Raw genomic sequence first — 24288 nt, forward strand, 5'->3', positions numbered from 1 at the left:
CTTAATAAATCATCAGCAGGACCCTCTAGACCTTCCCCAAAAAACATAACATGATTTCTATGCATGTATGTGCGTTGAACAGCACAAGTAATTTGGTTAATGTCAGTGGATAAATGTCACTTTCCCACAGCGCAGACAAAATCACTTGTACAGGCCCCTTCTGCAAAAGCATTACCGCTGTAGAAAGCAGTGAAAAGGTGAGGCAGTGTGCAGTCCCCCCACCCCCGACCCTGATCGGCCACGATCGGCCAAGGACCTCTCTATAAGAGCTGAGGGTGGAATTTTTCTGGACCTCAGTAACTTAGGGAGACATGGCTAAAGGGATCCTCAATCAACGGCCCAGCTTTTGCTCTGTGGCCTGTCCGAATATGTCTGTTCTCCAAATTACCTGCCGCTGCCCAGGTGTCAGATGGTGAGATGGAATGACCTCCCAGGAAGCATACTGGCAGATGATTTGCATAGGCACACCCCCTCTCTCTTAGCCCTGCTTACTCCACAGTAGCAAGTATCTGGGGAAAATATAGTGGTCGAGGTGGGGTAGCAGTAACTAGCAACTCTGAGAAAGTAAATCTGGGACACTTGGCGACCTGTGGGGAACAACTGCAGAGCTCAGTGCCCAGAAGTTTGTGGCACAGGGAGGAGGTCTGTTGGATTTCAGTAACTTGGAGACATGCAACCTGGTCGGGAGTGCTTCAGGTCTCCTTCCTTGCATGTTCCAAGCAACTCAACAAAGCATCAACAGGCTGAGATACCAACCACAGAGCCCCTTTCCACTTGATTAAAAGGCTAAAATCTTTTCCATGCAAATACATAGCCCCCAAATACCATATTTTCTTTGTTTTCTCTCTCTCTCCTCCCTGTCTCCTTCCCTCGCTCCCTCCCACCCTCCCGCACTCTCTCTTCCCCCCAGCCCCTCTCCCTCTCCCTACCATTAATTTTAAGTTTTCATGCACTGCAGCACATTGTGGCAATGGTATTTCACAATGGGACTGTTTGAAAGTTACAGAAATCAAAAAAGAAATCAACCAACTAAAAGCAGCCAAACCCGGAGTACTCTGCTCAGCCCCATTTAAAGATTAAGGCCCAGAAGCAAGTAAAGCTGTAGTTCAGAGCGATGTTTGCAAATAGCTCCTTAAAGCAGTTGACGCTGGAGTGCACAACAAGAGGAAAAGTGATAATACTGAGTTTGGTAGAATGGGATAAAAAACAAAAGCAGCGTGCCACTTCTAAAAGTACAAGTCAAGAAATTGAAGGAGATGGGGCTGTTCATTCAGTCAATAGGACTCACAAGTAAAAGTCTCCCGAGGCATTAGTGTTGAATTTGGCCCAAAATGTATTGTGTTGTCGTGTATTATGTATGAAAATACAATTTCAATCTTCATTAAAAAAAGATGTATTAAAAAATAAATACTTGCAGATTAAGAAAGTTTCTGTCCTGTCGTGTGCCAAAAATAGTGAATGCTTTACGAATGTGCGTGTCATCCTTTGAAGCAGGGGCCAATTCTATTTTCCCATTTTCATTCCAATATTAGTACATGTTTTGCTGAGGTACATAGGAATGGATCTGTTAAGAAATGAAACCAAAAGCCTGGAAAAATGTTGAAACAGGTAGGATTTGGACTTACAATAAACGGACTCACAGTCAGATGTGCTATCCCTTGACCCACTGACCCGCTTACCTTTTGTGTAATCCTTTTGCTCTCAGCAGTGTTGTCCAAAGTTCCCTACTTAAAGAGACTTTCTTATAAAAAAAGATCCTAGACATGTTTTTTATGGCCCACATGCCTCATATCCCGTTGCTCTTGATAAACTCACATCATCTCCCACCAATACAAGCTGTAAAAGATGTCAAGGGCATAGCCAAGGAAATTAGACGTGGGCCGAAGGTTGAGCAATCCTTAAATCAGCAGCAAAAATAACATTGAAATCAGCTTCAGAATCTCTTAAAGGATGGGCCAACACTGGTAGCTTGCAGGGCGCAATCGGGCTGACGCCTTAAGGCAAGCGCAAAGGGAGAGCCAACCAAACCATTGATTAGGACCTCTGGACTTTCTGCTCTTTAACATAAGGACATTTGATATGGCAAACGTTTGACCAAACACCATTTAGATGTCGGATGGTATGGAATTAAGCGGCAAACAGCAATACATCAGCATTCTTTGCTGCTTTATTGATCTGGTCCTAAAGGGTTTGGTTTAATGCCAATTATATTTAAAGATAAAAAGATTCATGCTCAACGGTGCTTGCAAATCGACACCCCTCTCCCCATCACGATGGCTGGGTGATGCAAGAGTGAGAGCATCACAGCAGACCCAGAGACATGAGAAACACTCTGTACCTCTGAGTGCATGTGGGCCCATGGCTGGATCAAGGACAAGGCAAGAATAGGAGATGGCTTAAGGTGTCAGGACCCAGGCTGCCCCATTGCGCACTGCCAGCAACAGATGTTGGACCATCCTTTAAGAGATTCTGAGGCTTATTTCAATGTTAACTTTGCTGCTGATTAAAGGATTGCTCAACCTTCGACCCGCGTCTAGTTTGCTTGGCTAAGCCCTGAAAATCTTTTACAGCTTGTATTGGTGGGAGATGATGTGAGTTTATCAAGAGCAACGGGATATGAGGCATGTGTGCCACAAAATGCAGGTCTATGATCTTTTATTTGAAAGCCACTTTGGAAAACCCTACTGAGAACAAAAGGATTACACAAAAGGAAAGGGGGTCAGGGGGGCAAGGGATAGCACATCTGAATGTGAGTCAGTTAATTGTAAGTCCAAATCCTACGCGTTTCGACATTTTTCCAGGCTTTTTGTTTCAGTTCTTAACAGATCCATTCCTATGTACCTCTGTGCTTTCAACAGAGTTTTCATTGTAATGGAGGGACATGCAGTATGCCTTAAACATGCCTGGGCAGGGAAGACTATGTAAAAGCAAGAGTAGCAGACAGCTTAATAAATCATCAGCAGGACCCTCTAGACCTTCCCCAAAAAACATAACATGATTTCTATGCATGTATGTGCGTTGAACAGCGCAAGTAATTTGGTTAATGTCAGTGGATAAATGTCACTTTCCCACAGCGCAGACAAAATCACTTGTACAGGCCCCTTCTGCAAAAGCATTACCGCTGTAGAAAGCAGTGAAAAGGTGAGGCAGTGTGCAGTCCCCCCACCCCCGACCCTGATCGGCCACGATCGGCCAAGGACCTCTCTATAAGAGCTGAGGGTGGAATTTTTCTGGACCTCAGTAACTTAGGGAGACATGGCTAAAGGGATCCTCAATCAACGGCCCAGCTTTTGCTCTGTGGCCTGTCCGAATATGTCTGTTCTCCAAATTACCTGCCGCTGCCCAGGTGTCAGATGGTGAGATGGAATGACCTCCCAGGAAGCATACTGGCAGATGATTTGCATAGGCACACCCCCTCTCCCTCTCTCTTAGCCCTGCTTACTCCACAGTAGCAAGTATCTGGGGAAAATATAGTGGTCGAGGTGGGGTAGCAGTAACTAGCAACTCTGAGAAAGTAAATCTGGGACACTTGGCGACCTGTGGGGAACAACTGCAGAGCTCAGTGCCCAGAAGTTTGTGGCACAGGGAGGAGGTCTGTTGGATTTCAGTAACTTGGAGACATGCAACCTGGTCGGGAGTGCTTCAGGTCTCCTTCCTTGCATGTTCCAAGCAACTCAACAAAGCATCAACAGGCTGAGATACCAACCACAGAGCCCCTTTCCACTTGATTAAAAGGCTAAAATCTTTTCCATGCAAATACATAGCCCCCAAATACCATATTTTCTTTGTTTTCTCTCTCTCTCCTCCCTGTCTCCTTCCCTCGCTCCCTCCCACCCTCCCGCACTCTCTCTTCCCCCCAGCCCCTCTCCCTCTCCCTACCATTAATTTTAAGTTTTCATGCACTGCAGCACATTGTGGCAATGGTATTTCACAATGGGACTGTTTGAAAGTTACAGAAATCAAAAAAGAAATCAACCAACTAAAAGCAGCCAAACCCGGAGTACTCTGCTCAGCCCCATTTAAAGATTAAGGCCCAGAAGCAAGTAAAGCTGTAGTTCAGAGCGATATTTGCAAATAGCACCTTAAAGCAGTTTACGCTGGAGTGCACAACAAGGGGGAAAGTGATAATACTGAGTTTGGTAGAATGGGATAAAAAAAAACAAAAGAAGCGTGCCACTTGTAAAAGTACAAGTCAAGAAATTGAAGGGGACGGGGCTGTTCATTCAGTCAAGAGGACTCACAAGTAAAAGGCTCCTGAGGCATTAGTGTTGAATTTGGCGCAAAATGCATTGTGTTGTCGTGTAATATGAATGAACATACAATTTCAATCTTCAATAAAGAAAGATCTATTAAAAAATCAACACTTGCAAATTAAGAAAGTTTCTGTCCAGTCATGTTCCAAAAATAGTGAATGCTTTACGAATGTGCGTGTCATCCTTTAGAGCAGGGGCCGATTTAAATTTCCCATTATCATTCCAATATTAGTACATGTGTTGCAGAAGCAAGCGCAAAGGGAGAGTCAATCAAACCATTGATTAGGACCTCTGGTCAAAGGTTTGCCATACCAAATGTCCTTATTTCAGAGGGCAGAAAGTCCAAACACCATTTAGATATCGGGTGGTATGAAATGAAGAGGCAAACAACAACGAATAAGCATTCTTTGCTGCTGTATTGATCTGGCCCTAAAGGGTTTTAGTTTAATGCCAATTATATTTAAAGATATAAAGATTAATGGTCCAGGGTGCTTGCAAAATGAAAACCCCCTCCCCATCACAATGGCTGGGTCATACAAGCCTGAGAGCATCACAATAGACCCAATAGACATGAGAAAAACTCGGTACCTCTGAGTGTATGTGGGCCCATGGCTGTATCAAGGACAAGGCAAAAACAGGAGGTGGCTTAAGGAGTCAGCACCAGAGGCTGTCCGATTGAGCCCTGTAAGCAACAGATGTTGGACCATCCTATAAAGGATTCTGAGGCTGATTTCAATTTTAACTTTGCTGCTGATTTAAGGATTGCTCAACCTTCGACCCACGTCTAGTTTGCTTGGATAAGCCCTGGAAATCTTTTACAGCTTGTACTGGTGGGAGATGATGTGACTTTATCAACTGCAACGGGATATGAGGCATGTGTGCCACAAAAAGCAGGTCTAGGATTTTTTTATAAGAAAGCCGCTTTAAGAAGGGAACTTTGGGCAACCCCACTGAGAGCAAAAGTATTACACAAAAGGTAAGGGGGTCAGTGGGTCAACTGATACAATAAACTAACTCACAGTCAAATGTGCTAAGTCCAAATACTACCTGTTTCTACATTTTCCAGGCTTTTTGTCTCATTTCTTAACAGATCCATTCCTATGTACCTCTGTGCTTTCAACAGAGTTTTCATTGTAATGGAGGGACATGCAGTATGCCTTAAACATGCCTGGGCAGGGAAGACTATGTAAAAGCAAGAGTAGCAGACAGCTTAATAAATCATCAGCAGGACCCTCTAGACCTTCCCCAAAAAACATAACATGATTTCTATGCATGTATGTGCGTTGAACAGCGCAAGTAATTTGGTTAATGTCAGTGGATAAATGTCACTTTCCCACAGCGCAGACAAAATCACTTGTACAGGCCCCTTCTGCAAAAGCATTACCGCTGTAGAAAGCAGTGAAAAGGTGAGGCAGTGTGCAGTCCCCCCACCCCCGACCCTGATCGGCCACGATCGGCCAAGGACCTCTCTATAAGAGCTGAGGGTGGAATTTTTCTGGACCTCAGTAACTTAGGGAGACATGGCTAAAGGGATCCTCAATCAACGGCCCAGCTTTTGCTCTGTGGCCTGTCCGAATATGTCTGTTCTCCAAATTACCTGCCGCTGCCCAGGTGTCAGATGGTGAGATGGAATGACCTCCCAGGAAGCATACTGGCAGATGATTTGCATAGGCACACCCCCTCTCCCTCTCTCTTAGCCCTGCTTACTCCACAGTAGAAAGTATCTGGGGAAAATATAGTGGTCGAGGTGGGGTAGCAGTAACTAGCAACTCTGAGAAAGTAAATCTGGGACACTTGGCGACCTGTGGGGAACAACTGCAGAGCTCAGTGCCCAGAAGTTTGTGGCACAGGGAGGAGGTCTGTTGGATTTCAGTAACTTGGAGACATGCAACCTGGTCGGGAGTGCTTCAGGTCTCCTTCCTTGCATGTTCCAAGCAACTCAACAAAGCATCAACAGGCTGAGATACCAACCACAGAGCCCCTTTCCACTTGATTAAAAGGCTAAAATCTTTTCCATGCAAATACATAGCCCCCAAATACCATATTTTCTTTGTTTTCTCTCTCTCTCCTCCCTGTCTCCTTCCCTCGCTCCCTCCCACCCTCCCGCACTCTCTCTTCCCCCCAGCCCCTCTCCCTCTCCCTACCATTAATTTTAGGTTTTCATGCACTGCAGCACATTGTGGCAATGGTATTTCACAATGGGACTGTTTGAAAGTTACAGAAATCAAAAAAGAAATCAACCAACTAAAAGCAGCCAAACCCGGAGTACTCTGCTCAGCCCCATTTAAAGATTAAGGCCCAGAAGCAAGTAAAGCTGTAGTTCAGAGCGATATTTGCAAATAGCACCTTAAAGCAGTTTACGCTGGAGTGCACAACAAGGGGGAAAGTGATAATACTGAGTTTGGTAGAATGGGATAAAAAAAAACAAAAGAAGCGTGCCACTTGTAAAAGTACAAGTCAAGAAATTGAAGGGGACGGGGCTGTTCATTCAGTCAAGAGGACTCACAAGTAAAAGGCTCCTGAGGCATTAGTGTTGAATTTGGCGCAAAATGCATTGTGTTGTCGTGTAATATGAATGAACATACAATTTCAATCTTCAATAAAGAAAGATCTATTAAAAAATCAACACTTGCAAATTAAGAAAGTTTCTGTCCAGTCATGTTCCAAAAATAGTGAATGCTTTACGAATGTGCGTGTCATCCTTTAGAGCAGGGGCCGATTTAAATTTCCCATTATCATTCCAATATTAGTACATGTGTTGCAGAAGCAAGCGCAAAGGGAGAGTCAATCAAACCATTGATTAGGACCTCTGGTCAAAGGTTTGCCATACCAAATGTCCTTATTTCAGAGGGCAGAAAGTCCAAACACCATTTAGATATCGGGTGGTATGAAATGAAGAGGCAAACAACAACGAATAAGCATTCTTTGCTGCTGTATTGATCTGGCCCTAAAGGGTTTTAGTTTAATGCCAATTATATTTAAAGATATAAAGATTAATGGTCCAGGGTGCTTGCAAAATGAAAACCCCCTCCCCATCACAATGGCTGGGTCATACAAGCCTGAGAGCATCACAATAGACCCAATAGACATGAGAAAAACTCGGTACCTCTGAGTGTATGTGGGCCCATGGCTGTATCAAGGACAAGGCAAAAACAGGAGGTGGCTTAAGGAGTCAGCACCAGAGGCTGTCCGATTGAGCCCTGTAAGCAACAGATGTTGGACCATCCTATAAAGGATTCTGAGGCTGATTTCAATTTTAACTTTGCTGCTGATTTAAGGATTGCTCAACCTTCGACCCACGTCTAGTTTGCTTGGATAAGCCCTGGAAATCTTTTACAGCTTGTACTGGTGGGAGATGATGTGACTTTATCAACTGCAACGGGATATGAGGCATGTGTGCCACAAAAAGCAGGTCTAGGATTTTTTTATAAGAAAGCCGCTTTAAGAAGGGAACTTTGGGCAACCCCACTGAGAGCAAAAGTATTACACAAAAGGTAAGGGGGTCAGTGGGTCAACTGATACAATAAACTAACTCACAGTCAAATGTGCTAAGTCCAAATACTACCTGTTTCTACATTTTCCAGGCTTTTTGTCTCATTTCTTAACAGATCCATTCCTATGTACCTCTGTGCTTTCAACAGAGTTTTCATTGTAAGGGAGGGACATACAGTATACCTTAAACATTCCTGGGCAGGGAAGACTCTATGTAAAAGCAAGAGTAGCAGACAGCTTAAAAGAATCATCAGCAGGACCCTCTAGACCTTCCCCAAAAAACATAACATTATTTCTCTGCATGCATGTGCGTTGAACAGCGCAAGTAGTTTGGTTAATGTCAGTGGATAAATGTCACTTTCCCACAGCGCAGAACAAAATCACTTGTACAGGCCCCTTCTGCAAAAGCATTACCACTGTAGAAAGCAGTGAAGGTGAGGCAGTGTGCAGTCACCTCCGACACTTCCCTCCTCTGATCGGCCACGATCGGCCAAGGACCTCTCTATGAGAGCTGAGGGTGGAATTTTCTGGACCTCTGTAACTTAGGGAGACATGGCAAAAGGGATCCTCAATCAACAGCTCAGCCTTTGCTTTGTGGCCTGTCCGTATATATCTGTTCTCCAAATTACCTGCCGCTGCCCAGGTGTCAGCTGGTGAGATGGAATGACCTCCCAGGTAGGATCCTGGCAGATGATTTGCATAGGCAAACCCCCTCGCTCTCTTTCTTACCCCTGCTTACTCCACAGTAGCAAGTATCTGGGCAAAATATAGTGGTCGAGGTAGGGTAGCAGTAACTAGCAACTCTGAGAAAGTAAATCTGGGGAGCTTGGCGACTTGTGGGGAACAACTGCAGAGCTCATCTCCCAGAACTTTGTGGCACGGGGAGAAGGTCTGTGGGATTTCAGTAACTTGGAGACATGCGACCTGGTCGGGAGTGCTTCAGGTCTCCTTCCTTGCATGTTCCAAGCAACTCAACAAAGCATCAACAGGCTGCCATGCCAGCCACAGAGCCCCTTTCCACATGATTAAAAGCCTAAAATCTTTTCCATGCAAACACATAGCCACCGAAAACCATATTTTCTTTGTTTTCTCTCTCTCTGTCTCTCTCTCCTCCCTCCCTCCCCCATAACCCCCCCCTCCCTACCATTCATTTTAAGTTTTCCTGCACTGCAGCACATTGTGACAATGGTATTTCACAATGGGACTGTTTGAAAGTTACAGAAATAAAAAAAGAATTAACCAACTAAAAGCAGCCAAATCCGGAGTACACTGCTAAGCCACAATTAAAGATTAAGGCCTAGAAGCAAGTAAAGCTGTAGTTCAGAGCGATGTTTGCAAATAGCTCCTTAAAGCAGTTGACGCTGGAGTGCACAACAAGAGGAAAAGTGATAATACTGAGTTTGGTAGAATGGGATAAAAAACAAAAGCAGCGTGCCACTTCTAAAAGTACAAGTCAAGAAATTGAAGGAGATGGGGCTGTTCATTCAGTCAATAGGACTCACAAGTAAAAGTCTCCCGAGGCATTAGTGTTGAATTTGGCCCAAAATGTATTGTGTTGTCGTGTATTATGTATGAAAATACAATTTCAATCTTCATTAAAAAAAGATGTATTAAAAAATAAATACTTGCAGATTAAGAAAGTTTCTGTCCTGTCGTGTGCCAAAAATAGTGAATGCTTTACGAATGTGCGTGTCATCCTTTGAAGCAGGGGCCAATTCTATTTTCCCATTTTCATTCCAATATTAGTACATGTTTTGCTGAGGTACATAGGAATGGATCTGTTAAGAAATGAAACCAAAAGCCTGGAAAAATGTTGAAACAGGTAGGATTTGGACTTACAATAAACGGACTCACAGTCAGATGTGCTATCCCTTGACCCACTGACCCGCTTACCTTTTGTGTAATCCTTTTGCTCTCAGCAGTGTTGTCCAAAGTTCCCTACTTAAAGAGACTTTCTTATAAAAAAAGATCCTAGACATGTTTTTTATGGCCCACATGCCTCATATCCCGTTGCTCTTGATAAACTCACATCATCTCCCACCAATACAAGCTGTAAAAGATGTCAAGGGCATAGCCAAGGAAATTAGACGTGGGCCGAAGGTTGAGCAATCCTTAAATCAGCAGCAAAAATAACATTGAAATCAGCTTCAGAATCTCTTAAAGGATGGGCCAACACTGGTTGCTTGCAGGGCGCAATCGGGCTGACGCCTTAAGGCAAGCGCAAAGGGAGAGCCAACCAAACCATTGATTAGGACCTCTGGACTTTCTGCTCTTTAACATAAGGACATTTGATATGGCAAACGTTTGACCAAACACCATTTAGATGTCGGATGGTATGGAATTAAGCGGCAAACAGCAATACATCAGCATTCTTTGCTGCTTTATTGATCTGGTCCTAAAGGGTTTGGTTTAATGCCAATTATATTTAAAGATAAAAAGATTCATGCTCAACGGTGCTTGCAAATCGACACCCCTCTCCCCATCACGATGGCTGGGTGATGCAAGAGTGAGAGCATCACAGCAGACCCAGAGACATGAGAAACACTCTGTACCTCTGAGTGCATGTGGGCCCATGGCTGGATCAAGGACAAGGCAAGAATAGGAGATGGCTTAAGGTGTCAGGACCCAGGCTGCCCCATTGCGCACTGCCAGCAACAGATGTTGGACCATCCTTTAAGAGATTCTGAGGCTTATTTCAATGTTAACTTTGCTGCTGATTAAAGGATTGCTCAACCTTCGACCCGCGTCTAGTTTGCTTGGCTAAGCCCTGAAAATCTTTTACAGCTTGTATTGGTGGGAGATGATGTGAGTTTATCAAGAGCAACGGGATATGAGGCATGTGTGCCACAAAATGCAGGTCTATGATCTTTTATTTGAAAGCCACTTTGGAAAACCCTACTGAGAACAAAAGGATTACACAAAAGGAAAGGGGGTCAGGGGGGCAAGGGATAGCACATCTGAATGTGAGTCAGTTAATTGTAAGTCCAAATCCTACGCGTTTCGACATTTTTCCAGGCTTTTTGTTTCAGTTCTTAACAGATCCATTCCTATGTACCTCTGTGCTTTCAACAGAGTTTTCATTGTAATGGAGGGACATGCAGTATGCCTTAAACATGCCTGGGCAGGGAAGACTATGTAAAAGCAAGAGTAGCAGACAGCTTAATAAATCATCAGCAGGACCCTCTAGACCTTCCCCAAAAAACATAACATGATTTCTATGCATGTATGTGCGTTGAACAGCGCAAGTAATTTGGTTAATGTCAGTGGATAAATGTCACTTTCCCACAGCGCAGACAAAATCACTTGTACAGGCCCCTTCTGCAAAAGCATTACCGCTGTAGAAAGCAGTGAAAAGGTGAGGCAGTGTGCAGTCCCCCCACCCCCGACCCTGATCGGCCACGATCGGCCAAGGACCTCTCTATAAGAGCTGAGGGTGGAATTTTTCTGGACCTCAGTAACTTAGGGAGACATGGCTAAAGGGATCCTCAATCAACGGCCCAGCTTTTGCTCTGTGGCCTGTCCGAATATGTCTGTTCTCCAAATTACCTGCCGCTGCCCAGGTGTCAGATGGTGAGATGGAATGACCTCCCAGGAAGCATACTGGCAGATGATTTGCATAGGCACACCCCCTCTCTCTTAGCCCTGCTTACTCCACAGTAGCAAGTATCTGGGGAAAATATAGTGGTCGAGGTGGGGTAGCAGTAACTAGCAACTCTGAGAAAGTAAATCTGGGACACTTGGCGACCTGTGGGGAACAACTGCAGAGCTCAGTGCCCAGAAGTTTGTGGCACAGGGAGGAGGTCTGTTGGATTTCAGTAACTTGGAGACATGCAACCTGGTCGGGAGTGCTTCAGGTCTCCTTCCTTGCATGTTCCAAGCAACTCAACAAAGCATCAACAGGCTGAGATACCAACCACAGAGCCCCTTTCCACTTGATTAAAAGGCTAAAATCTTTTCCATGCAAATACATAGCCCCCAAATACCATATTTTCTTTGTTTTCTCTCTCTCTCCTCCCTGTCTCCTTCCCTCGCTCCCTCCCACCCTCCCGCACTCTCTCTTCCCCCCAGCCCCTCTCCCTCTCCCTACCATTAATTTTAAGTTTTCATGCACTGCAGCACATTGTGGCAATGGTATTTCACAATGGGACTGTTTGAAAGTTACAGAAATCAAAAAAGAAATCAACCAACTAAAAGCAGCCAAACCCGGAGTACTCTGCTCAGCCCCATTTAAAGATTAAGGCCCAGAAGCAAGTAAAGCTGTAGTTCAGAGCGATATTTGCAAATAGCACCTTAAAGCAGTTTACGCTGGAGTGCACAACAAGGGGGAAAGTGATAATACTGAGTTTGGTAGAATGGGATAAAAAAAAAACAAAAGAAGCGTGCCACTTGTAAAAGTACAAGTCAAGAAATTGAAGGGGACGGGGCTGTTCATTCAGTCAAGAGGACTCACAAGTAAAAGGCTCCTGAGGCATTAGTGTTGAATTTGGCGCAAAATGCATTGTGTTGTCGTGTAATATGAATGAACATACAATTTCAATCTTCAATAAAGAAAGATCTATTAAAAAATCAACACTTGCAAATTAAGAAAGTTTCTGTCCAGTCATGTTCCAAAAATAGTGAATGCTTTACGAATGTGCGTGTCATCCTTTAGAGCAGGGGCCGATTTAAATTTCCCATTATCATTCCAATATTAGTACATGTGTTGCAGAAGCAAGCGCAAAGGGAGAGTCAATCAAACCATTGATTAGGACCTCTGGTCAAAGGTTTGCCATACCAAATGTCCTTATTTCAGAGGGCAGAAAGTCCAAACACCATTTAGATATCGGGTGGTATGAAATGAAGAGGCAAACAACAACGAATAAGCATTCTTTGCTGCTGTATTGATCTGGCCCTAAAGGGTTTTAGTTTAATGCCAATTATATTTAAAGATATAAAGATTAATGGTCCAGGGTGCTTGCAAAATGAAAACCCCCTCCCCATCACAATGGCTGGGTCATACAAGCCTGAGAGCATCACAATAGACCCAATAGACATGAGAAAAACTCGGTACCTCTGAGTGTATGTGGGCCCATGGCTGTATCAAGGACAAGGCAAAAACAGGAGGTGGCTTAAGGAGTCAGCACCAGAGGCTGTCCGATTGAGCCCTGTAAGCAACAGATGTTGGACCATCCTATAAAGGATTCTGAGGCTGATTTCAATTTTAACTTTGCTGCTGATTTAAGGATTGCTCAACCTTCGACCCACGTCTAGTTTGCTTGGATAAGCCCTGGAAATCTTTTACAGCTTGTACTGGTGGGAGATGATGTGACTTTATCAACTGCAACGGGATATGAGGCATGTGTGCCACAAAAAGCAGGTCTAGGATTTTTTTATAAGAAAGCCGCTTTAAGAAGGGAACTTTGGGCAACCCCACTGAGAGCAAAAGTATTACACAAAAGGTAAGGGGGTCAGTGGGTCAACTGATACAATAAACTAACTCACAGTCAAATGTGCTAAGTCCAAATACTACCTGTTTCTACATTTTCCAGGCTTTTTGTCTCATTTCTTAACAGATCCATTCCTATGTACCTCTGTGCTTTCAACAGAGTTTTCATTGTAATGGAGGGACATGCAGTATGCCTTAAACATGCCTGGGCAGGGAAGACTATGTAAAAGCAAGAGTAGCAGACAGCTTAATAAATCATCAGCAGGACCCTCTAGACCTTCCCCAAAAAACATAACATGATTTCTATGCATGTATGTGCGTTGAACAGCGCAAGTAATTTGGTTAATGTCAGTGGATAAATGTCACTTTCCCACAGCGCAGACAAAATCACTTGTACAGGCCCCTTCTGCAAAAGCATTACCGCTGTAGAAAGCAGTGAAAAGGTGAGGCAGTGTGCAGTCCCCCCACCCCCGACCCTGATCGGCCACGATCGGCCAAGGACCTCTCTATAAGAGCTGAGGGTGGAATTTTTCTGGACCTCAGTAACTTAGGGAGACATGGCTAAAGGGATCCTCAATCAACGGCCCAGCTTTTGCTCTGTGGCCTGTCCGAATATGTCTGTTCTCCAAATTACCTGCCGCTGCCCAGGTGTCAGATGGTGAGATGGAATGACCTCCCAGGAAGCATACTGGCAGATGATTTGCATAGGCACACCCCCTCTCCCTCTCTCTTAGCCCTGCTTACTCCACAGTAGCAAGTATCTGGGGAAAATATAGTGGTCGAGGTGGGGTAGCAGTAACTAGCAACTCTGAGAAAGTAAATCTGGGACACTTGGCGACCTGTGGGGAACAACTGCAGAGCTCAGTGCCCAGAAGTTTGTGGCACAGGGAGGAGGTCTGTTGGATTTCAGTAACTTGGAGACATGCAACCTGGTCGGGAGTGCTTCAGGTCTCCTTCCTTGCATGTTCCAAGCAACTCAACAAAGCATCAACAGGCTGAGATACCAACCACAGAGCCCCTTTCCACTTGATTAAAAGGCTAAAATCTTTTCCATGCAAATACATAGCCCCCAAATACCATATTTTCTTTGTTTTCTCTCTCTCTCCTCCCTGTCTCCTTCCCTCGCTCCCTCCCACCCTCCCGCACTCTCTCTTCCCCCCAGCCCCTCTCCCTCTCCCTACCATTAATTTTAGGTTTTCATGCACTGCAGCACATTGTGGCAATGGTATTTCACAATGGGACTGTTTGAAAGTTACAGAAATCAAAAAAGAAATCAACCAACTAAAAGCAGCCAAACCCGGAGTACTCTGCTCAGCCCCATTTAAAGATTAAGGCCCAGAAGCAAGTAAAGCTGTAGTTCAGAGCGATATTTGCAAATAGCACCTTAAAGCAGTTTACGCTGGAGTGCACAACAAGGGGGAAAGTGATAATACTGAGTTTGGTAGAATGGGATAAAAAAAAACAAAAGAAGCGTGCCACTTGTAAAAGTACAAGTCAAGAAATTGAAGGGGACGGGGCTGTTCATTCAGTCAAGAGGACTCACAAGTAAAAGGCTCCTGAGGCATTAGTGTTGAATTTGGCGCAAAATGCATTGTGTTGTCGTGTAATATGAATGAACATACAATTTCAATCTTCAATAAAGAAAGATCTATTAAAAAATCAACACTTGCAAATTAAGAAAGTTTCTGTCCAGTCATGTTCCAAAAATAGTGAATGCTTTACGAATGTGCGTGTCATCCTTTAGAGCAGGGGCCGATTTAAATTTCCCATTATCATTCCAATATTAGTACATGTGTTGCAGAAGCAAGCGCAAAGGGAGAGTCAATCAAACCATTGATTAGGACCTCTGGTCAAAGGTTTGCCATACCAAATGTCCTTATTTCAGAGGGCAGAAAGTCCAAACACCATTTAGATATCGGGTGGTATGAAATGAAGAGGCAAACAACAACGAATAAGCATTCTTTGCTGCTGTATTGATCTGGCCCTAAAGGGTTTTAGTTTAATGCCAATTATATTTAAAGATATAAAGATTAATGGTCCAGGGTGCTTGCAAAATGAAAACCCCCTCCCCATCACAATGGCTGGGTCATACAAGCCTGAGAGCATCACAATAGACCCAATAGACATGAGAAAAACTCGGTACCTCTGAGTGTATGTGGGCCCATGGCTGTATCAAGGACAAGGCAAAAACAGGAGGTGGCTTAAGGAGTCAGCACCAGAGGCTGTCCGATTGAGCCCTGTAAGCAACAGATGTTGGACCATCCTATAAAGGATTCTGAGGCTGATTTCAATTTTAACTTTGCTGCTGATTTAAGGATTGCTCAACCTTCGACCCACGTCTAGTTTGCTTGGATAAGCCCTGGAAATCTTTTACAGCTTGTACTGGTGGGAGATGATGTGACTTTATCAACTGCAACGGGATATGAGGCATGTGTGCCACAAAAAGCAGGTCTAGGATTTTTTTATAAGAAAGCCGCTTTAAGAAGGGAACTTTGGGCAACCCCACTGAGAGCAAAAGTATTACACAAAAGGTAAGGGGGTCAGTGGGTCAACTGATACAATAAACTAACTCACAGTCAAATGTGCTAAGTCCAAATACTACCTGTTTCTACATTTTCCAGGCTTTTTGTCTCATTTCTTAACAGATCCATTCCTATGTACCTCTGTGCTTTCAACAGAGTTTTCATTGTAAGGGAGGGACATACAGTATACCTTAAACATTCCTGGGCAGGGAAGACTCTATGTAAAAGCAAGAGTAGCAGACAGCTTAAAAGAATCATCAGCAGGACCCTCTAGACCTTCCCCAAAAAACATAACATTATTTCTCTGCATGCATGTGCGTTGAACAGCGCAAGTAGTTTGGTTAATGTCAGTGGATAAATGTCACTTTCCCACAGCGCAGAACAAAATCACTTGTACAGGCCCCTTCTGCAAAAGCATTACCACTGTAGAAAGCAGTGAAGGTGAGGCAGTGTGCAGTCACCTCCGACACTTCCCTCCTCTGATCGGCCACGATCGGCCAAGGACCTCTCTATGAGAGCTGAGGGTGGAATTTTCTGGACCTCTGTAACTTAGGGAGACATGGCAAAAGGGATCCTCAATCAACAGCTCAGCCTTTGCTTTGTGGCCTGTCCGTATATATCTGTTCTCCAAATTACCTGCCGCTGCCCAGGTGTCAGCTGGTGAGATGGAATGACCTCCCAGGTAGGATCCTGGCAGATGATTTGCATAGGCAAACCCCCTCGCTCTCTTTCTTACCCCTGCTTACTCCACAGTAGCAAGTATCTGGGCAAAATATAGTGGTCGAGGTAGGGTAGCAGTAACTAGCAACTCTGAGAAAGTAAATCTGGGGAGCTTGGCGACTTGTGGGGAACAACTGCAGAGCTCATCTCCCAGAACTTTGTGGCACGGGGAGAAGGTCTGTGGGATTTCAGTAACTTGGAGACATGCGACCTGGTCGGGAGTGCTTCAGGTCTCCTTCCTTGCATGTTCCAAGCAACTCAACAAAGCATCAACAGGCTGCCATGCCAGCCACAGAGCCCCTTTCCACATGATTAAAAGCCTAAAATCTTTTCCATGCAAACACATAGCCACCGAAAACCATATTTTCTTTGTTTTCTCTCTCTCTGTCTCTCTCTCCTCCCTCCCTCCCCCATAACCCCCCCCTCCCTACCATTCATTTTAAGTTTTCCTGCACTGCAGCACATTGTGACAATGGTATTTCACAATGGGACTGTTTGAAAGTTACAGAAATAAAAAAAGAATTAACCAACTAAAAGCAGCCAAATCCGGAGTACACTGCTAAGCCACAATTAAAGATTAAGGCCTAGAAGCAAGTAAAGCTGTAGTTCAGAGCGATGTTTGCAAATAGCTCCTTAAAGCAGTTGACGCTGGAGTGCACAACAAGAGGAAAAGTGATAATACTGAGTTTGGTAGAATGGGATAAAAAACAAAAGCAGCGTGCCACTTCTAAAAGTACAAGTCAAGAAATTGAAGGAGATGGGGCTGTTCATTCAGTCAATAGGACTCACAAGTAAAAGTCTCCCGAGGCATTAGTGTTGAATTTGGCCCAAAATGTATTGTGTTGTCGTGTATTATGTATGAAAATACAATTTCAATCTTCATTAAAAAAAGATGTATTAAAAAATAAATACTTGCAGATTAAGAAAGTTTCTGTCCTGTCGTGTGCCAAAAATAGTGAATGCTTTACGAATGTGCGTGTCATCCTTTGAAGCAGGGGCCAATTCTATTTTCCCATTTTCATTCCAATATTAGTACATGTTTTGCTGAGGTACATAGGAATGGATCTGTTAAGAAATGAAACCAAAAGCCTGGAAAAATGTTGAAACAGGTAGGATTTGGACTTACAATAAACGGACTCACAGTCAGATGTGCTATCCCTTGACCCACTGACCCGCTTACCTTTTGTGTAATCCTTTTGCTCTCAGCAGTGTTGTCCAAAGTTCCCTACTTAAAGAGACTTTCTTATAAAAAAAGATCCTAGACATGTTTTTTATGGCCCACATGCCTCATATCCCGTTGCTCTTGATAAACTCACATCATCTCCCACCAATACAAGCTGTAAAAGATGTCAAGGGCATAGCCAAGGAAATTAGACGTGGGCCGAAGGTTGAGCAATCCTTAAATCAGCAGCAAAAATAACATTGAAATCAGCTTCAGAATCTCTTAAAGGATGGGCCAACACTGGTTGCTTGCAGGGCGCAATCGGGCTGACGCCTTAAGGCAAGCGCAAAGGGAGAGCCAACCAAACCATTGATTAGGACCTCTGGACTTTCTGCTCTTTAACATAAGGACATTTGATATGGCAAACGTTTGACCAAACACCATTTAGATGTCGGATGGTATGGAATTAAGCGGCAAACAGCAATACATCAGCATTCTTTGCTGCTTTATTGATCTGGTCCTAAAGGGTTTGGTTTAATGCCAATTATATTTAAAGATAAAAAGATTCATGCTCAACGGTGCTTGCAAATCGACACCCCTCTCCCCATCACGATGGCTGGGTGATGCAAGAGTGAGAGCATCACAGCAGACCCAGAGACATGAGAAACACTCTGTACCTCTGAGTGCATGTGGGCCCATGGCTGGATCAAGGACAAGGCAAGAATAGGAGATGGCTTAAGGTGTCAGGACCCAGGCTGCCCCATTGCGCACTGCCAGCAACAGATGTTGGACCATCCTTTAAGAGATTCTGAGGCTTATTTCAATGTTAACTTTGCTGCTGATTAAAGGATTGCTCAACCTTCGACCCGCGTCTAGTTTGCTTGGCTAAGCCCTGAAAATCTTTTACAGCTTGTATTGGTGGGAGATGATGTGAGTTTATCAAGAGCAACGGGATATGAGGCATGTGTGCCACAAAATGCAGGTCTATGATCTTTTATTTGAAAGCCACTTTGGAAAACCCTACTGAGAACAAAAGGATTACACAAAAGGAAAGGGGGTCAGGGGGGCAAGGGATAGCACATCTGAATGTGAGTCAGTTAATTGTAAGTCCAAATCCTACGCGTTTCGACATTTTTCCAGGCTTTTTGTTTCAGTTCTTAACAGATCCATTCCTATGTACCTCTGTGCTTTCAACAGAGTTTTCATTGTAATGGAGGGACATGCAGTATGCCTTAAACATGCCTGGGCAGGGAAGACTATGTAAAAGCAAGAGTAGCAGACAGCTTAATAAATCATCAGCAGGACCCTCTAGACCTTCCCCAAAAAACATAACATGATTTCTATGCATGTATGTGCGTTGAACAGCGCAAGTAATTTGGTTAATGTCAGTGGATAAATGTCACTTTCCCACAGCGCAGACAAAATCACTTGTACAGGCCCCTTCTGCAAAAGCATTACCGCTGTAGAAAGCAGTGAAAAGGTGAGGCAGTGTGCAGTCCCCCCACCCCCGACCCTGATCGGCCACGATCGGCCAAGGACCTCTCTATAAGAGCTGAGGGTGGAATTTTTCTGGACCTCAGTAACTTAGGGAGACATGGCTAAAGGGATCCTCAATCAACGGCCCAGCTTTTGCTCTGTGGCCTGTCCGAATATGTCTGTTCTCCAAATTACCTGCCGCTGCCCAGGTGTCAGATGGTGAGATGGAATGACCTCCCAGGAAGCATACTGGCAGATGATTTGCATAGGCACACCCCCTCTCCCTCTCTCTTAGCCCTGCTTACTCCACAGTAGCAAGTATCTGGGGAAAATATAGTGGTCGAGGTGGGGTAGCAGTAACTAGCAACTCTGAGAAAGTAAATCTGGGACACTTGGCGACCTGTGGGGAACAACTGCAGAGCTCAGTGCCCAGAAGTTTGTGGCACAGGGAGGAGGTCTGTTGGATTTCAGTAACTTGGAGACATGCAACCTGGTCGGGAGTGCTTCAGGTCTCCTTCCTTGCATGTTCCAAGCAACTCAACAAAGCATCAACAGGCTGAGATACCAACCACAGAGCCCCTTTCCACTTGATTAAAAGGCTAAAATCTTTTCCATGCAAATACATAGCCCCCAAATACCATATTTTCTTTGTTTTCTCTCTCTCTCCTCCCTGTCTCCTTCCCTCGCTCCCTCCCACCCTCCCGCACTCTCTCTTCCCCCCAGCCCCTCTCCCTCTCCCTACCATTAATTTTAAGTTTTCATGCACTGCAGCACATTGTGGCAATGGTATTTCACAATGGGACTGTTTGAAAGTTACAGAAATCAAAAAAGAAATCAACCAACTAAAAGCAGCCAAACCCGGAGTACTCTGCTCAGCCCCATTTAAAGATTAAGGCCCAGAAGCAAGTAAAGCTGTAGTTCAGAGCGATATTTGCAAATAGCACCTTAAAGCAGTTTACGCTGGAGTGCACAACAAGGGGGAAAGTGATAATACTGAGTTTGGTAGAATGGGATAAAAAAAAAACAAAAGAAGCGTGCCACTTGTAAAAGTACAAGTCAAGAAATTGAAGGGGACGGGGCTGTTCATTCAGTCAAGAGGACTCACAAGTAAAAGGCTCCTGAGGCATTAGTGTTGAATTTGGCGCAAAATGCATTGTGTTGTCGTGTAATATGAATGAACATACAATTTCAATCTTCAATAAAGAAAGATCTATTAAAAAATCAACACTTGCAAATTAAGAAAGTTTCTGTCCAGTCATGTTCCAAAAATAGTGAATGCTTTACGAATGTGCGTGTCATCCTTTAGAGCAGGGGCCGATTTAAATTTCCCATTATCATTCCAATATTAGTACATGTGTTGCAGAAGCAAGCGCAAAGGGAGAGTCAATCAAACCATTGATTAGGACCTCTGGTCAAAGGTTTGCCATACCAAATGTCCTTATTTCAGAGGGCAGAAAGTCCAAACACCATTTAGATATCGGGTGGTATGAAATGAAGAGGCAAACAACAACGAATAAGCATTCTTTGCTGCTGTATTGATCTGGCCCTAAAGGGTTTTAGTTTAATGCCAATTATATTTAAAGATATAAAGATTAATGGTCCAGGGTGCTTGCAAAATGAAAACCCCCTCCCCATCACAATGGCTGGGTCATACAAGCCTGAGAGCATCACAATAGACCCAATAGACATGAGAAAAACTCGGTACCTCTGAGTGTATGTGGGCCCATGGCTGTATCAAGGACAAGGCAAAAACAGGAGGTGGCTTAAGGAGTCAGCACCAGAGGCTGTCCGATTGAGCCCTGTAAGCAACAGATGTTGGACCATCCTATAAAGGATTCTGAGGCTGATTTCAATTTTAACTTTGCTGCTGATTTAAGGATTGCTCAACCTTCGACCCACGTCTAGTTTGCTTGGATAAGCCCTGGAAATCTTTTACAGCTTGTACTGGTGGGAGATGATGTGACTTTATCAACTGCAACGGGATATGAGGCATGTGTGCCACAAAAAGCAGGTCTAGGATTTTTTTATAAGAAAGCCGCTTTAAGAAGGGAACTTTGGGCAACCCCACTGAGAGCAAAAGTATTACACAAAAGGTAAGGGGGTCAGTGGGTCAACTGATACAATAAACTAACTCACAGTCAAATGTGCTAAGTCCAAATACTACCTGTTTCTACATTTTCCAGGCTTTTTGTCTCATTTCTTAACAGATCCATTCCTATGTACCTCTGTGCTTTCAACAGAGTTTTCATTGTAATGGAGGGACATGCAGTATGCCTTAAACATGCCTGGGCAGGGAAGACTATGTAAAAGCAAGAGTAGCAGACAGCTTAATAAATCATCAGCAGGACCCTCTAGACCTTCCCCAAAAAACATAACATGATTTCTATGCATGTATGTGCGTTGAACAGCGCAAGTAATTTGGTTAATGTCAGTGGATAAATGTCACTTTCCCACAGCGCAGACAAAATCACTTGTACAGGCCCCTTCTGCAAAAGCATTACCGCTGTAGAAAGCAGTGAAAAGGTGAGGCAGTGTGCAGTCCCCCCACCCCCGACCCTGATCGGCCACGATCGGCCAAGGACCTCTCTATAAGAGCTGAGGGTGGAATTTTTCTGGACCTCAGTAACTTAGGGAGACATGGCTAAAGGGATCCTCAATCAACGGCCCAGCTTTTGCTCTGTGGCCTGTCCGAATATGTCTGTTCTCCAAATTACCTGCCGCTGCCCAGGTGTCAGATGGTGAGATGGAATGACCTCCCAGGAAGCATACTGGCAGATGATTTGCATAGGCACACCCCCTCTCTCTTAGCCCTGCTTACTCCACAGTAGCAAGTATCTGGGGAAAATATAGTGGTCGAGGTGGGGTAGCAGTAACTAGCAACTCTGAGAAAGTAAATCTGGGACACTTGGCGACCTGTGGGGAACAACTGCAGAGCTCAGTGCCCAGAAGTTTGTGGCACAGGGAGGAGGTCTGTTGGATTTCAGTAACTTGGAGACATGCAACCTGGTCGGGAGTGCTTCAGGTCTCCTTCCTTGCATGTTCCAAGCAACTCAACAAAGCATCAACAGGCTGAGATACCAACCACAGAGCCCCTTTCCACTTGATTAAAAGGCTAAAATCTTTTCCATGCAAATACATAGCCCCCAAATACCATATTTTCTTTGTTTTCTCTCTCTCTCCTCCCTGTCTCCTTCCCTCGCTCCCTCCCACCCTCCCGCACTCTCTCTTCCCCCCAGCCCCTCTCCCTCTCCCTACCATTAATTTTAGGTTTTCATGCACTGCAGCACATTGTGGCAATGGTATTTCACAATGGGACTGTTTGAAAGTTACAGAAATCAAAAAAGAAATCAACCAACTAAAAGCAGCCAAACCCGGAGTACTCTGCTCAGCCCCATTTAAAGATTAAGGCCCAGAAGCAAGTAAAGCTGTAGTTCAGAGCGATATTTGCAAATAGCACCTTAAAGCAGTTTACGCTGGAGTGCACAACAAGGGGGAAAGTGATAATACTGAGTTTGGTAGAATGGGATAAAAAAAAACAAAAGAAGCGTGCCACTTGTAAAAGTACAAGTCAAGAAATTGAAGGGGACGGGGCTGTTCATTCAGTCAAGAGGACTCACAAGTAAAAGGCTCCTGAGGCATTAGTGTTGAATTTGGCGCAAAATGCATTGTGTTGTCGTGTAATATGAATGAACATACAATTTCAATCTTCAATAAAGAAAGATCTATTAAAAAATCAACACTTGCAAATTAAGAAAGTTTCTGTCCAGTCATGTTCCAAAAATAGTGAATGCTTTACGAATGTGCGTGTCATCCTTTAGAGCAGGGGCCGATTTAAATTTCCCATTATCATTCCAATATTAGTACATGTGTTGCAGAAGCAAGCGCAAAGGGAGAGTCAATCAAACCATTGATTAGGACCTCTGGTCAAAGGTTTGCCATACCAAATGTCCTTATTTCAGAGGGCAGAAAGTCCAAACACCATTTAGATATCGGGTGGTATGAAATGAAGAGGCAAACAACAACGAATAAGCATTCTTTGCTGCTGTATTGATCTGGCCCTAAAGGGTTTTAGTTTAATGCCAATTATATTTAAAGATATAAAGATTAATGGTCCAGGGTGCTTGCAAAATGAAAACCCCCTCCCCATCACAATGGCTGGGTCATACAAGCCTGAGAGCATCACAATAGACCCAATAGACATGAGAAAAACTCGGTACCTCTGAGTGTATGTGGGCCCATGGCTGTATCAAGGACAAGGCAAAAACAGGAGGTGGCTTAAGGAGTCAGCACCAGAGGCTGTCCGATTGAGCCCTGTAAGCAACAGATGTTGGACCATCCTATAAAGGATTCTGAGGCTGATTTCAATTTTAACTTTGCTGCTGATTTAAGGATTGCTCAACCTTCGACCCACGTCTAGTTTGCTTGGATAAGCCCTGGAAATCTTTTACAGCTTGTACTGGTGGGAGATGATGTGACTTTATCAACTGCAACGGGATATGAGGCATGTGTGCCACAAAAAGCAGGTCTAGGATTTTTTTATAAGAAAGCCGCTTTAAGAAGGGAACTTTGGGCAACCCCACTGAGAGCAAAAGTATTACACAAAAGGTAAGGGGGTCAGTGGGTCAACTGATACAATAAACTAACTCACAGTCAAATGTGCTAAGTCCAAATACTACCTGTTTCTACATTTTCCAGGCTTTTTGTCTCATTTCTTAACAGATCCATTCCTATGTACCTCTGTGCTTTCAACAGAGTTTTCATTGTAAGGGAGGGACATACAGTATACCTTAAACATTCCTGGGCAGGGAAGACTCTATGTAAAAGCAAGAGTAGCAGACAGCTTAAAAGAATCATCAGCAGGACCCTCTAGACCTTCCCCAAAAAACATAACATTATTTCTCTGCATGCATGTGCGTTGAACAGCGCAAGTAGTTTGGTTAATGTCAGTGGATAAATGTCACTTTCCCACAGCGCAGAACAAAATCACTTGTACAGGCCCCTTCTGCAAAAGCATTACCACTGTAGAAAGCAGTGAAGGTGAGGCAGTGTGCAGTCACCTCCGACACTTCCCTCCTCTGATCGGCCACGATCGGCCAAGGACCTCTCTATGAGAGCTGAGGGTGGAATTTTCTGGACCTCTGTAACTTAGGGAGACATGGCAAAAGGGATCCTCAATCAACAGCTCAGCCTTTGCTTTGTGGCCTGTCCGTATATATCTGTTCTCCAAATTACCTGCCG

At 44.2% G+C, this 24288-nt stretch overlaps 6 non-coding genes across 6 annotated transcripts; all 6 read right to left on the minus strand.

Moving 5' to 3' along the window:
* Positions 1-4400: 4400 nt before the first annotated feature.
* On the minus strand, positions 4401-4507 carry LOC138565306 (U6 spliceosomal RNA). Its single transcript, XR_011301197.1, has one exon. It is a non-coding gene; the product is annotated as a U6 spliceosomal RNA (small nuclear RNA).
* Positions 4508-6918: 2411 nt separating this feature from the next.
* LOC138565307 (U6 spliceosomal RNA) lies at positions 6919-7025 on the minus strand. The gene has a single exon (XR_011301198.1). It is a non-coding gene; the product is annotated as a U6 spliceosomal RNA (small nuclear RNA).
* A 5329-nt stretch (positions 7026-12354) lies between these two features.
* LOC138565308 (U6 spliceosomal RNA) lies at positions 12355-12461 on the minus strand. Its single transcript, XR_011301199.1, has one exon. It is a non-coding gene; the product is annotated as a U6 spliceosomal RNA (small nuclear RNA).
* Positions 12462-14872: 2411 nt separating this feature from the next.
* Positions 14873-14979, minus strand: LOC138565309 (U6 spliceosomal RNA). Its single transcript, XR_011301200.1, has one exon. It is a non-coding gene; the product is annotated as a U6 spliceosomal RNA (small nuclear RNA).
* Positions 14980-20314: 5335 nt separating this feature from the next.
* LOC138565310 (U6 spliceosomal RNA) lies at positions 20315-20421 on the minus strand. The gene has a single exon (XR_011301201.1). It is a non-coding gene; the product is annotated as a U6 spliceosomal RNA (small nuclear RNA).
* Positions 20422-22826: 2405 nt separating this feature from the next.
* Positions 22827-22933, minus strand: LOC138565311 (U6 spliceosomal RNA). The gene has a single exon (XR_011301202.1). It is a non-coding gene; the product is annotated as a U6 spliceosomal RNA (small nuclear RNA).
* Positions 22934-24288: the final 1355 nt, after the last annotated feature.

Source organism: Ambystoma mexicanum, chromosome 1q (assembly GCF_040938575.1).
Source record: "Ambystoma mexicanum isolate Mex_15411 chromosome 1q, UKY_AmexF1_1, whole genome shotgun sequence".
NCBI lineage: Eukaryota > Metazoa > Chordata > Amphibia > Caudata > Ambystomatidae > Ambystoma > Ambystoma mexicanum.